We start from the raw sequence: 15,442 nt of genomic DNA, 5'->3' as shown, positions 1-15,442 counted from the left end.
AATGACTTTGTCAATAAAAAACTGACAGAAATTAATCTAAAAAAACTTTTTCTACAAAACAAGCTTTTCAAGGAAAAGTAAAGAGCTCCATTAAGCGAAAAATGGACAGAATTGAAGTCAAGTAATCGTCCAAGCGTAACTGACAATCCACAGTCATTTTTTATTTTTTCAGTAAAGCCTAAGTTATGTTCTGGTCTCAAGAAGACATGGGGGTTGTCAGCCCTAGTAATGTTAATTTTCGATCGTTTTGAGTACTCACTTATCTGGTTTTGCTGCCTTCTTGTAGTTGCCTAAATATCTATTAACTAGTAATGGAGCATGTTGGACAACAAATAAAATAACGTGGCTCATTCTCTTTTGCCAGGATCCGGAAAATTTTCTCCCCTCCCTAGTACAAAAATCGAAGTTGTTTGCTCCCCCCCAAAAAAAATTCCTCTGAAGTTTTAAATGGGTCCCCAGCCGTAAGACGAAAAAGAACACAAAAATTATAGCCATACCGAACTCCAATTTTTGAAATTCTAGTTTCCAAAGAAAAATATCTTTTCTCCACCTTAATAAACTTTATTTATCAATCTGCAAGTACAAAATAGTGTAATATTAACTTTTTACTAAAATTCCACAGATTTACTCAAAAATGAATTTATTTTAAATATTTTATGTATTTGTCATTTGAAAATATACCTAATGGTTTTTCAAGAGGGGATTTTCTGTGGGGGGATATTCCACAGAAGAAATTTTCCATGGGGAAGAAAGTTTCCGGGGAGAATTTTCAACTCTGAGGAAGGGGGATTTCCCGGCATTATTTTAAAAAAAGATTAGAAACAAAATAAAAAAGGCAACTTTTTTCAGCTGAAAGTAAGGAACACCGTTGAAACAAATATAAATTATTCCGTGTGTGAAGAGGGCCTATCCTATCTCAATCCTTTTATCTTTGTACTAAAATTTGACTTTTTTCACAATTCTTTAAGATGACTTCTCAAACACAAGGACTGTTAAATTTGAATGAGAAGTATTTAAAAAAAGGCTTTAATACTTTAGCGTAAAGAACAAGGGATTGAGGAGAGAGCAGTCCCCCTCACACATATTTTTATGAGGGGACAGCCCCCCTCATAATATTTTTGTTCGTTTTCAGTATTAACGATGTTCCTTACTTTTAGTTGAAATGAACTTAAATTAATTTTAATTTTAGCTTAAAGAAGGCATGTATTTAGGATTGAGACATAACTTGAAAAAGTGGGACAACACCAAGGAGGCCACTTGCCTGAGCTTCCCAATAAGATGTGCCTGTTTAGAGCCATTATTTACGTTATTGATACACCAGGTATAGAAGAAAGCAAGCAATTAGTTCCGAAATTCCGCTTTTTGTATATAATTAATTTAAAAAAACTTTCCGAAAAATAAGTTTTTCAAAGAAAAATAAAGGCCATTTCAAACTTAAGTTCAGCAGATACAAATACCTTTTGAAAATTCAAACTCAAAATTACCAGAAATTACTATTAAAGAATAAATGAAACCCAAAATGAATAGAAATCAAATAAACAATCATAGCAAAAACATACAACAAGTAATAATATAAATGAATAAATAGATCTTAAAGCGAGTAATGCTTAGATTGAATATGAATATCAAGCTTAAAACGAAAAAAAATATTTTCCTATCGAAGTATACATGAGTAGTGATCTATATAAAGGTCCAAACCCTATAAGGAAACCTACAAGCCTGAGGCATGGATATATGTGGAGTTTCACACCTACACACCTTACCAGGTGCAGTCACCTATTACTACGAACGGTATATGTCTTACCAGACTGGTTTCTGAGCCAACACCTTTCAGTGCCAAAACTTTTGATCGTCACATTACGTATTCAAAAGGTTTATTGCTTGGCTGGCTCACCAATTTTTTTTCTGCTTTCACAATTATAAATGATACAATTTCGAACCATTTCTCATTGATAGACGCAAACACACTGAACCATAAGTGAACAAATAAGTGGGATGATCTTTTTGTTCGTACCGAGAATGAAGACCAGAAATGATATGCGATAAACTTACTGGATAATTCTATAAACTGTGCTTCAGACATACAAATCAACAAAGACAAACACTGGGACTTGCAAACACCAACCCAGACAAACAAACAAAGAGAGTGTGAAACATATACAAATACATAGGATCAGACATAAAAACCGAGAAAGACATGCACTGGAATAAGCAAACACCCGCCAAAACACCCAAGCAAAAACAGTGAGCAATACATACAAATATATAGATTCACACATACAAACCGAGAAAGACAGACACTTCAGACATACAAATCAACAAAGACAAACACTGGGACTTGCAAACACCAACCCAGACAAACAGACAAAGAGAGTATGAAACACATACAAATACATAGATTCAGTCATATAAACCGAGAAAGACAGGCAGTGGGACAATCAAACACCCCGCCCAAACACAAGCAAAAAGAGTGAGAGGCATATACAAATACATAGATTCAGACATACAAACCGAGAAAGACAGGCACTGGGAGAAGCAAACACCTGCCCAGACGCACAGATGCAAAGAGAGTGAGAGACACATACAAATATATAGAATGCGTCATAAAAACCGTGAAAGACATTCACTGGGATAAGCAAATATCTACCCAGACATACAGTCAATGAGAGTGAGTGGGAGACAAATACAAATGTATAGATTCAGATATACAAACAGAGAAAGACAGGCACTTTAGACATACAAACCGACAAAGACAGTGAACAAACAAACAAACCAACAACAAAGATAGCTTTATTTCATTTTTAAGGTTAATTTAGACTAGGTTAAGTACACGCACGTAACCTAGTCTAAATTAACCTTAAAAATGAAATGAAGCTATGTGTGAATCTATGTATTTGAAAGTGTCTCTCACTCTCTTTGCTTATGTATCTGGGCGGTTGTTTGCTTCTCCCAGTGCCTGTCTTTCTCAGTTTGTGTGTCTGAATCTACGTATTTATATGTGTTTCTCACTCTCTTTTCCAGTCTGTGCAGGCATATGTTTGCTTATCCCACTGCCTGTCTTTCTCAGTTTGTATTTCTGAATCTATATATTTGTATGTGTCTTTCACTCTTTTTGCTTGTGTGTTTGGGCGGGTGTTTTCCTATTCCGGTGCATGTCTTTCTCGGTTTGTATGTCTGAATCTATGTATTTGTATGTGTTTCACACTCTCTTTGTCTGTTCGCTGGGTTGATCTTTTCAAGTTCCAGTGTTTGTCTTTGTTGGTTTGCATCTCTGATGTCTTTGTCTTTGTCGGTTTGTATGTTTAAGTCTATGTATTTGTATGTGTCTCTCACTCATTTTGCTTGTGTGTCTGGGCGGGTGTTTGCTTATTCCAGTGTATGTCTTTCTCAGTTTGTATATCTGAATCTATGTATTTGTATATGTTTCACACTCTCTTTGTCTGTTTGTCTGGGTTTGTGTTTGCAAGTCCCAGTGTTTGTCTTTGTTGGTTTGCATGTCTGAAGTTTCTGTATTTCTCGGTTTGTGTGTGTGAATCTATGTATATGTATGTGTCTCTCACTCTTTTTGCTTGTGTGTCTGGGCGGGTGTTTGCTTATTCCAGTGCATGTCTTTCCCGGTTTGTGTGTCTGAATCTACGTATTTGTATGTGCTTCTAAGTCTCTTAGCCAGTGTGTGTGGGCAGGTGTTTGCTTATCCCAGTGCCTGTCTTTCTTGGTTTTTATTTCTGAATCATATATATTTGTATGTGTCTCTCACTCTTTTTGCGTGTGTGTTTGGGCAGGTGTTTGCTTATCCCACTGCCTGTCTTTCTCGATTTGTATGTCTGAATCTATGTATTTGTATGTGTTTCACACTCTCTTTGTCTGTTTGTCTGGTTTGGTGTTTGCAAGTTCCCGGTGTTTGTCTTTGTAGGTTTGTATGTCTTAAGTGTCTGTCTTTCTCGGTTTGTATGTGTGAATCTATGTACTTGTATGTGTCTCTCACTCTTTTTGCTTGTGTCTTGGCAGGTGTTTGCTTATGCCAGTGCATGCCTTTCTCGGTTTCTATTTCTGAATCTATGCTTATCCCAGTGCCTGTCTTTCTCGGTTTGTATGTCTGAATATATGTATTTGTATGTGTCTCTCACTCTTTTTGCTTGTGTGTCCGGGCAGGTGTTTGCTTGTACCACGGCCTGTTTTTCTCCGTTTGTATGTCTGAATCTATGTATTTGTATGTTTTTCACACTCTCTTTGTCTGTTTGTCTGGGTTGGTGTTTGAAAGTCCCATTGTTTGTATTTGTTGGTTTGTATGTCTGAAGTGTCTGTCTTTCTCGGTTTGCATGCCTGACTCTCTGTATTCGTATGTGTCTCTCACTCTTTTTGCTTGTGTTTCTTGGCGGGTGTTTGCCTATTCCAGTGCATGTCTTTCTCGGTTTGTATGTCTGAATCTATATATTTGTATGTGTTTCACACTCTCTTTGTCTGTTTGTCTAGGTGGTGTTTGCAAGTCCAAGTGTTTGTCTTTGTTGGTTTGTATGTCTGAAGTGTCTGTCGTCTCGGTTTGTATGTTTGAATCTATGTATTTGTATATGTCTCTCACTCTCTTTGCCTGTGTGTGTGTTTGGGCAGGTGTTTGCATATCTCAGTGCCTGTCTTTCTTGGTTTGTATGTCTGAATGTATATATTTGTTTGTGTTTTTTTCCCTCTCACTTCCTTTGCTTGTGTGTCTTGGCAGAAGTTTGCTTATATCAATGCCTGTCTGTTGGTTTGTATGTCAAAATCTATATATTTGCATGTATTTTTATCTCTCTCACTCTCTTTGCCTATGTGTCTGGGCGGGAGTTTGCTTATCTCAGTACTTATCTTCGTCGGTTTGTATGTCAGAATCTGTATATTTATATGTGTTTTTGTCTCTCTCACTTCCTTTGCTTATGTGTCTGGGCTTATCTCAATGCATTTGCTTATCTCAATGCATGTCTTTGTTGGTTTGTATTTCTGAATCTATATGTTTGTATGTGTTTTTATCTCTCTCACTCTCTTTGCCTATGTGTCTAGGTGGATGTTTGCTTCTCCCCGTGCCTGTCTTTGTCGGTTTGTATGTCTGAATCTATGTATTTGTATGCGTTTTTGACTCTCTCACTCTCTTTGCTTGTGAATCTGGGTGGTTGTTTGCTTCTCTCAGTATCTGTCTTAGCTAACCCTAAAAATAATGGAAATATAACAAAGTAATAGATAACATATTTTTAATAAAATAATGACATGTAGAATATTGATATAAATATATGGTAGATACATTATTATACATTATTAATATCAATGAACTACTTTGAAAATTTTGAATTTGTTCCATAAAATAGTTCACCATGTTCTCTCTTGATACTGTAGCTATTGTCTTCTCTTAGCTTGTAATCAGGAGAATAATCATTATTCTGTTTTGAGTCATACACCATTTTTACTGGTGTGTCATCGACAGGTTCAATATGCGTTTCGTCTTTGGTATTATTTGGTTCATTGACGGGTTGATCAATAATGTTAGCAACGTTGCTGGCACTTTGTTTTTCATCGATTCATCTTTATATTCCTTAGTGATATTTTCTGCCAATACCGTTTTTATTTTTTCGGCAATTTCACTGTCTATAACAACATTATTTTTACACAGGTAACAGTTCCGGCATGTAGACAAGACATGGTTAATGATATTATTAGAAGAGTAGGCCTTTCTTTTCCCGTTTGCTTTCATTCGAATGCTAACACCGGAAAGATGGCGATAAGATCTATCAACGGGTAACATGTTACCAGAACCATTAGCAAGGAGTTGTCCTCTATCATCGACGATTACTTTTATGTTGGCATTCTCTTTGAGTACTAACTTCTCTGGAAATGATACTTTCGCATATCCAGAATGTGTATAATGGGAATTCTTGAGTACTCCAAAGAAATTTAATTCCTTACTGTCATGACAACGCACGCATACGTTTCCGATAGCGGTACCACTTGTACTTGTTTCATAGTTCAAATACTTCTCATTGTCAGCATTCATTGCTACAATAAAACTAACATGTGAACAAATTTTTACTGGGGGGTCATCAACATGTTCAATATGCATTTCATCTTTGCTATTATTTGGTTCATTGATTGTTTGATCAATGGTAGTGTCGTTTGCTGGCACTTTGTTTTTCATCGATTTATCTTTATATTCCTTAGTGATATTTTCTGCCAATACCCTTTTTATTTTTCTGGCAATTTCACTGTCTATTATCACATTATTTTTACACAGGTAAGAGTTCCGGCACGCAGACAGGATATGGTTTATGGTATTAGTAGAATATGCCTGTCACCTTTTGATCTTCCGTTGAATGTTAATAGCCGAAAGCTGACGATGGGATGTAACACTGGGTAACATGTTACCATAAGCACTAGCAAGAAGAAGCCCCTCTTCATCAACTATTATTTCTATGTTGGCATTCTCTTTGAGTGCAATCATCTCCGGAGATCTCAATCACGAATATCCACCATCATAAGAGTTGAATTTTTTTGTAATCCAAAGAAATTTAATTCCTTACTGTCATGACAATGCACGCATACATTTCCGATAGCGTTACCACTTGTACTTATTTCATAATTTAAATACTTCTCCTTGTCTGCATTCAATGTTACATTAACACTATCATGTGCACACACTTTCTTTAAATGTTTCATCTTCACTTTTTTTTATAGATATTAGTTTTGTGTTTATCGTTCCACTGTGTAAAAATACTGATTTAATACATGCAATAAACTAGGTAGTGTCGATAACCGGCAAATTAAATAAGACACTATTATTAAGCACATAAGAAAAACAGGAAAAAAAACATACTTAAAAAAAAAGAAAAAAAATTAAATCAAGAGACATTTATGAGAATAGGAGAATTAACAGGAAACTTCACAAATAACTGAAAAAATACATAAACGAAGAAGAGGTTGAAAATTAGGATTAAATATATATATATACACATATATATATATATATATATATATATATATATATATATATATATATATATATATATATATATATATATATATATATATATATATATATATATATATATATATATATATATATATATATATATATATATATATATATATATATATATATATACATATATATATACATATATATATATACATATATATACATATATATACATATATATATATATATATATATATATATATATATATATATATATATATATATATATATATATATATATATATATATATATATATATATATATATATATATATATATATATATATATATATATATATATATATATATATATATATATATATATATATATATATATATATATATATATATATATATATATATATATAAAACACAAAAAAAAACAGAAAAATATATTGAATGAAAAAAAATACATATAAATTTGGATGGAATGCAAAAAAAAAAGAAAAAAGGGGGGAATACTATACTGGAAAGACCCGGTAAGAAACTGCCTTTGCAGAAAGAGATAGAGGGACATCAGGAGGGATGGAGTTCCATAGTAAAATAGATTAATAAACAGGAGACCTCTGACCTGCTGTTGATGATCGCTTAGGTAAAATGAATCTGCGGTAAGAGCTACGTTAAAAAGAAGAGTACCTACTTGAGCCTGACAGAAAGAAAACTGCTGCAGAGACGGTGGAAGTGTACCTAGAAAAGCAGAATGTGCTAAATAAAGGTAACTTTTACCCACAATACGATCCAATGGAGCTATTTCGGTATCATTATAAAGATCAGAGGAAGAGTAAAAATGAGGTAGAAGAAAAGTAGCCTTCACTACCCTATTTTGGGTTCTTTAAGTGAGCAGAGAAGAGATTTATTAGTACTACCCTAGACAGAACAGCAATAAGAAAGGTAAGGAAAAATAAAAGCATAATAAAGAGAAAGCATAACATCTGGGGGAAGAAATGAGTTAACCCTGTATAACATTGAAGATTGGCGGAGGACAAGAGAACGGGTATGAGTAATATGGGGTATAATACACACCAAGAAATTTCACTAGCGTAGCTTGCGGTATATTATCATTCCCATAAGTCAGGATGGTTCGCTCCCTTGCGTCTCTCATAGGATAAGGGGTTCTAAAATGTACAATGGCACTTTTTTGGCTGTTGACAGTCATAGCATATGACCAGCGCCATTGTTTAACTTTATCAAAAACAACTTTAGCTAGGGATGTGTCAAAGGTTGGATCCACTGCAGCAATGAAAATGTTACCACTGTAAGCAAACGTACTAGGGTGCCCGAAGGGATGAAGACCATTAATAAGATCATTGATGTAGATTAAAAACAAAAGTGGTCCGTGCACAGATCCCTGTGTGACACCTTTCACAATAGGCAAGGAAGAGGAAGAAGTACCATTAACCGAAACATACTGAGATCTCCCTGAGAGGTAAGACTTAAACCATTCAAGTGGGACTCCATACACTCCAAATGAAGATAATTTAGACAAAAGAACAGAGTGAACGACCATATCAAATGCCTTTGAAACGTCAAGAAATAGACCCAAAACACACAAGCCCATGTCAAGGTTAACACGGACAAACTCTGTAGCATCTGAATGTGCATGCAAGGTAGAAAAACTGGGACGAAAGCCATACTGATGGTTAGCTATGAGAGAATTTCCTGCTGTCGTAAAAGTACTAAATACAAATGAAGAGAGTCTATAATACACTACTTTTTCAACAACCTTAGAGATTACAGGAAGGAGAGAAATAGGTCTATAGTTTGAAATTAGAGATGAATCACTTTTTTCAAACAAAGGTACAACATTAGCAACCTTAAACAAATGAGGAAAAACACCAGAAGAAAGAGAGAGGCTAGTTATGTGTAAGATGGGGTTAGAAACAAACTAACCAATTGTTTTAAGAACATTACAGCTCAAACCAAAACCATCAACTGAACGGCTGCTTGAAAGCTGAGAAATAATGTTAGAAATTCTGGTATCAATGCATTGGAAAAGGAAAAATGACTTTTCTGCTAAGGGAAAACTACTTACTCTGCTGTAGGGTGGATTAGGAACTGAAGAAAGTGAGGTGAAATACGAATTGAAGGCGCTTTTTGAAGAATTTTTGTCCACGAAAGATCCATCAGCTTTCCTGTAGTGACAAGGGGGGGACTGTTTGAGTTTCTTGCGGCAAAGAGCTTAATTAACTACAGTCCAAACCTTTCGCATATTCCCTTACACTCATCAATTCGACGCGAAAAATATAGCTTTTTGGCTGCACGTACTGAAAAAGTAAGCACATTTTTATAAAGTTTATACTTCAAAAGATCATCCTGTGTCTTACTTTTACATGCAGCCTAGAACAGAGACGCCTTCATATGTGTAGCATTGATCAGACCTCTAGACATCCATGGACATTTGGGTATGGCATTCCTTGGCCTCTTTCTAAGAGGAAAAGGCTTATCCAACAGAGCTCCCATACGACACAAAAATAAATTCGTTGCACAATCAACATAATTAGCTTCAAGAACACTAGACAAATCATTGCTCTGAAGACTATTTATTAAATTAGAAATTTCTTTATCTGTGGAAGTTCTAAAAGTAAGACTCACCCTGCTCATCCACAGCAATCTCAGTTTGAGGCACAAAAAGTGAAACATAAATAGGGAAGGGATCAGAAAGATCAGTGAAAAAAAGACCAGAAGTAAACTTCAAATTAGAAGAATGAGAAATGAAAATATTGTCTATTAAAGTGGCAGAAGTTCTAGTAGGGTCAACACGAGAAGGAAAAAAAATGAAGGAAGTAGACCAGCAAAAGAAAGCACATCAAAGAGATGGTCACATTCATCACTTGATCCAATATTTTAACATATTACAATTGAAATCTCCCAAAACACAAATATGTTTTTTAGAGAAAGAGCCCACATAAGAAAGTTGATAAAGAAGATCGCAGAACAAATGTGTTGGAAAAGGAGGGGGCTTATAAAACAAACAAACAGTGTCACATGCAAACTGGCTTTTCATATCAATAACAAGAGAATATACTGTCCTACTATTTGACACTACTGATTTTCACAAGGATTCAAGGTCAAACTTTCTTCTAAACTCAATATCAGACTTTATAAATAAAGAATTACCCCCTAAGCACTTTATTACCATTCTGGGGATATAGACAGAAACATAACCATGCATATCATAGGCTGTAAAATTTTCACCATTAGATAACCATGTTTATGTTAAACCTATTAAATCAAAAGGGCAAGAATTATCAGACCACAAATACGATTTCAGACCATCCCACTTATCTCTTATCCCACGCACATTATAACAAAATGCATTGAAGCTACTATTTAAAGACAGTGAGGGCATAATTTTATCACAATAATCAATGGAAGTGTGATAATTACAGCTAGAATTAACCATAGATTCAAGGAGAGGGTCAAGGGTGTGAGTCTCTTGTTTACCAGCCTTACTTGGTTGATCAAATATAAGAATTCAAATATAAGAATAGAAGAATTCAAAATAAAAGAGAAATCACCCATTTTTGCTGATGACAGTAACATTTTCATTGCTGCAGTGGACCTGCCATCTGCCACTTTCCTAGCTCAAGGTCTTCTTGATAAAGTAAAAGATTGATACTGGTCAAATGGTATGACTCTCAGCAGCCAAAAAAGTGCCATTGTACATTTTAGAACCAAATCTTTAGAATCTTTCTTTGATCTGTATAATGATACCGGAATAGCTCCGCTGGATCGTATTGTGGGTAAAAGTTACCTTTATTTAGCACATTCTGCTTTTCTAGGTACACTTCCACCATCTCTGCAGCAGTTTCTCTTTCTGTCAGGCTCAGGTAGGTACTCTTCTTTTTTACGTAGCTCTTATCGCAGATTCATTTTACCTAAGCGATCATCAACAGCAGGTCAGAGGTCTCCTGTTTATCAAACTATTTTACTATGGAACTCCATCCCTCCTGCTGTCCCTCTATTTCTTTCTGCAAAGGCAGTTTCTCACCGGGTCTTTCCAGTATAGTATTTCCCCCCCCCCCTTTTTTTTTTCTTTTTTTTTGCATTCCATCCAAATTTATATGTCTTTTTTCATTCAATATATTTTTCTGATTTTAATTATATATATATATATATATATATATATATATATATATATATATATATATATATATATATATATATATATATATATATATATATATATATATATATATATATATATATATATAAAATTAAAATCAGAAAAATATATTGAATGAAAAAAAAGACATATAAATTTGGATGGAATGCAAAAACAAAGAAAAAAAGGGGGGAAATACTATACTGGAAAGACCCGGTGAGAAACTGCCTTTGCAGAAAGATATATATATACACACACACACACACACACACACACACACACACACACACACACACACACACACACACACACACACACACACACACACACACACACACACACACACACACACACACACACACACACACACATATATATATATATATATATATATATATATATATATATATATATATATATATATATATATATATATATATATATATATATATATATATATGTATATATATATATATATATATATATATATATATATATATATATATATATATATATATATATATATATATATATATATATATATATATATATATATATATATATATATATATATATATATATATATATATATATATATATATATATATATATATATATATATATATATATATATATATATATATATATATATATATATATATATATATATATATATATATATATATATATATATATATATATATATATATATATATATATATATATATATATATATATATGTGTGTGTGTGTGTGTGTGTGTGTGTGTGTGTGTGTGTGTGTGTGTGTGTGTGTGTGTGTGTGTGTGTGTGTGTGTGTGTGTGTGTGTGTGTATATATATTTAATCCTAATTTTGAATCTCTTCCTCGCTTATATATTTTTTCTCAGTTATTTGTGAAGTTTCCTGTTAATTCTGCTAATTTCATAAATATCTCTTGATCCAGTTTTTTTTTCTTTTTTTAAGTATATGTTTTTTTTCGTTTTTTTTTATGTGCTTTATAATAGTGTCTTATTTAATTTGTTGGCCCTTTACAAGCTGAGTTTCTTGGGCGTGCATAAACTTTAAGTTTGTAATTATTTTGTTTTTAGTATTAATAAGTTGATTGATTGATTGATTGATTGATCACCACAATCTATTAATTTTTTTTATCAATATTAAATATTGATAAATAAAAGTTCAAATAGGGATAAAATCCTTTTAATAGGCTGTGTTTCACAGAACAGTGATAGAGATTCACAAAAAATACCAGGTATTTTGATCACATATGCAGCGACCGTCATCAGTAGTAAAACTAAAGTAAAATAATTCAAAACAATAGTTTTTTTAGCGAAATCAAATAAGACTACATATTGTTTAATTCCTCTAAATTCTTTTCAAAGCCCAAAGGCGGAGGCTTATCCTCTTTGACCTTCTTTGCACTCGGTTCATTAGCATTCAATGATATAACACTTGGACAGAGGTCAAATACATTGGGTGAATTGAACTTTACTCTGTCCGATTTTAATAAATTATCGTAGATAGAGTTCAGCCCAAATTCACCTTTGTCCCCATTCAAAGCTACATTCTTAAATAAGATTTTCTTTATTTGAAGAGTTTCACGAAAATTTTGCTTTAAATCCCGGTGCCAACAAATCAAAGAGATATTATCGAACAAAATAAAACAGTGTGGAAAATTGAAAATATGTTCTAAACGGGTTGAAGCAAAATCTTCAGATTTAGAATCTTTATGCTGTATCAATCTCATTTCCAAATTCTGGGTAGTACGTCCCACATATGAGCTTCTGCAAGTATGCGGGATCACGATAGACCCCACTTGGTTACTCCAATGAAGTCAGATCCTTCCCAGAATTTAGAGAAGCTACCTAAAGTATTACTACTCTTTAAAGCCACATTTAGACAATTACTTTGTAAAATTCTTTTGGTTTTCGCCAGCCCGGGTACATATGGTAAGGAACAAAAAAATCCTTCTCCTGAGTAGTCTCCAAGAATTCCTTAGAAATCTCTAGAAATCTTTCTCTTCTTTTTGAAAAAGTCTGGTTAATTAACCACCCTGGATACATACTACTATGAAATTTGGGAACCTAATGAAAGATGTTAGCTTAGTAATAGCTTTTACCGTGAAAACCCTTTCTAATTTTGTATTGAAACCGGGATTTCCTGGTACGACCATCAATGACATAAGAATTCTAAAAAAAATTAAAAAGGGATGGTTCAGTTACCATTACAAAAGCGGATAAGAGTAACAGTTCAGTTGTGATGAATACTGAGGACTACGAATCAAAATTAAAAAGTTCACTAAATGATGAAAAAACATACAAGAACCTATCGTATAATCCAACACTCTTTTACCAATAAGTTTAAGAATGAATTGAAGTGTTTAAAGGACGAAGGAAAAATTACAGTTCAACTTTATTAAAAATGCCTGCCACGCAGTTTTGAGCAAGTTTCACCAACAAGCGTTTTGAGCAAGTGGTTAATGTCAATCTGTAAACCACTTTTGTCTACAAAAATTTCGTACATAAAGAATTCTTCGAATTTGATTGAAAAATAAAAAAAGTAGAAATTTCTTCAAATTGTTTGCTTTCAAGCTTCGACATTGTATCAATGTACACAAATATTGATGTAGAAGCAGCTAAAAGTCTTCTAGAAAGAAAGCTGTTAAGAAATTTGGACTTGATAAGTGGCCTGATAAACAAATTTGGAAATTTTAGTAATTATGTATTTAGTAAGGTTGTGCAATGAATACTCTTATTTTTTTTCAATTCAGAGGGGAGTTTTTCGAACACGTATATGATTTGCCTATGGGGGCCCTTTTATCTCCATTATTAGCTAATATTTTTTGGAGAATATCGAAACAATTGCGTTGGATTCATATTTTTTGGGTATGAAATAATTTCAGTATGGGATTATGGGGAGGAGGAATTAAAAGGATTTTTGGAGCATCTTAATTGTTTGGGGGGGGGGATTTAAAGTTTACTGCCGAATTAGAAGAGAATGGGAAACTTCCTTTTCTTGATGTTCTTCTTTAAAAAAATCAGAATAGTCTGAATTTCAAATTTATACAGAAAACCAACAATCAACAATAGATTATTGTCTTATAGTTCCAGTCATGCTCGCCAAGTAAAAATTGGTTTGATCATTTCTTTAACTGACCGGACATTTAGTATTTACTCCCCAAAATTTTTGAGGAGGAGTTATCTTTCTTAAGAAAAATACTAATAAGTAGCATGTATCCAGAGTGGTTAATTAACCAGACTTTTTCAAAAAGAAGAAAAAGGTTTCTAGAGATTTCTAAGGAAGTCTTAGAGACTACTCGGGAGAAGGATGTTTTTGTTCCTTACCATATGTACCTTGGGCTAAGTGAAAACTTAAAAGAATTTTACAGACTAATGGTCTAAAGGTAACTTTAAAGAGTAATAATACTTTGGATAGTTTTCTAAATTCTGGGAAGGATCTAACTAAATTGGGGCAACAAAGTGGGGTCTTCAGATCCCATGTACTTGCGGAAGCCTATATGGGGGACGTACTACCCAGAATTTGGAAATGAGATTGTTACAGCATAAAGATTCTATTTCTTCGGGCTTTAAAGCAAGATTCGAAGTCTGAAGAATTTGAGTTCAGCCCTTTCAGTACATATTTTCAATTTTACGGACCATTTTATTTTGTTCGATAATGTCTCTTTAATTTCTAGAGACCGGGGTTTAAAGCAAAATTTTCGTGAAACTCTTGAAATAAAGAAAATCTTATTTAAGAATATAGCTTTGAATCGGTAGGCCTACACATGTGAATTAGGGCTGATTTCTATCTACGATAATTTATTAAAATCTGACAGACTAAAGTTCAATTCATTCAATGTATTTGACCTCTGTCCAAGTGTTATATCATTGAATGCTAATGAACCGAATGCAAAAAGGTCAAAGAGGCTAGCTTCCGCCTTTGCTTTGAAAAGAATTAGAGAATTAAACAATATGTAGTTTTTTTTATTTCGTATAAAAACTATTGTTTTAAATTATTTTAGTTTAGTTTTACTACTGATGACGGTCGCTGCATATGTGATCAAAATAACTGGTATTTTTTTGTGAATTTCTATCACTGTTTGTGAAACACTGTCTATTAAAATAATTTTATCCCTATTTGAACTTTTATTTATCAATACTTACGGATATTGATAAAAAAATTTAATAGATTATGGTCATGATCAGATTGCTGTAGGCTAATTAAAACTAATGATAAAAAACAGTAATAATATTGGTAATAATCGCTATTAAAATCAATTATTGAAAAATATTACATATCGTATTAGTTAAGCTTGTCATAGTGGATTCATGAGGCTACTGTTC

This window comes from Artemia sp. Qi Xiang Cuo, unplaced genomic scaffold, assembly GCF_049724085.1.
Source record: "Artemia sp. Qi Xiang Cuo unplaced genomic scaffold, ASM4972408v1 HiC_scaffold_3083, whole genome shotgun sequence".
Classification (NCBI taxonomy): domain Eukaryota; kingdom Metazoa; phylum Arthropoda; class Branchiopoda; order Anostraca; family Artemiidae; genus Artemia; species Artemia sp. Qi Xiang Cuo.
The sequence above is the reverse complement of the archived record's forward strand: the minus strand, read 5'-3'. Positions refer to the sequence as shown.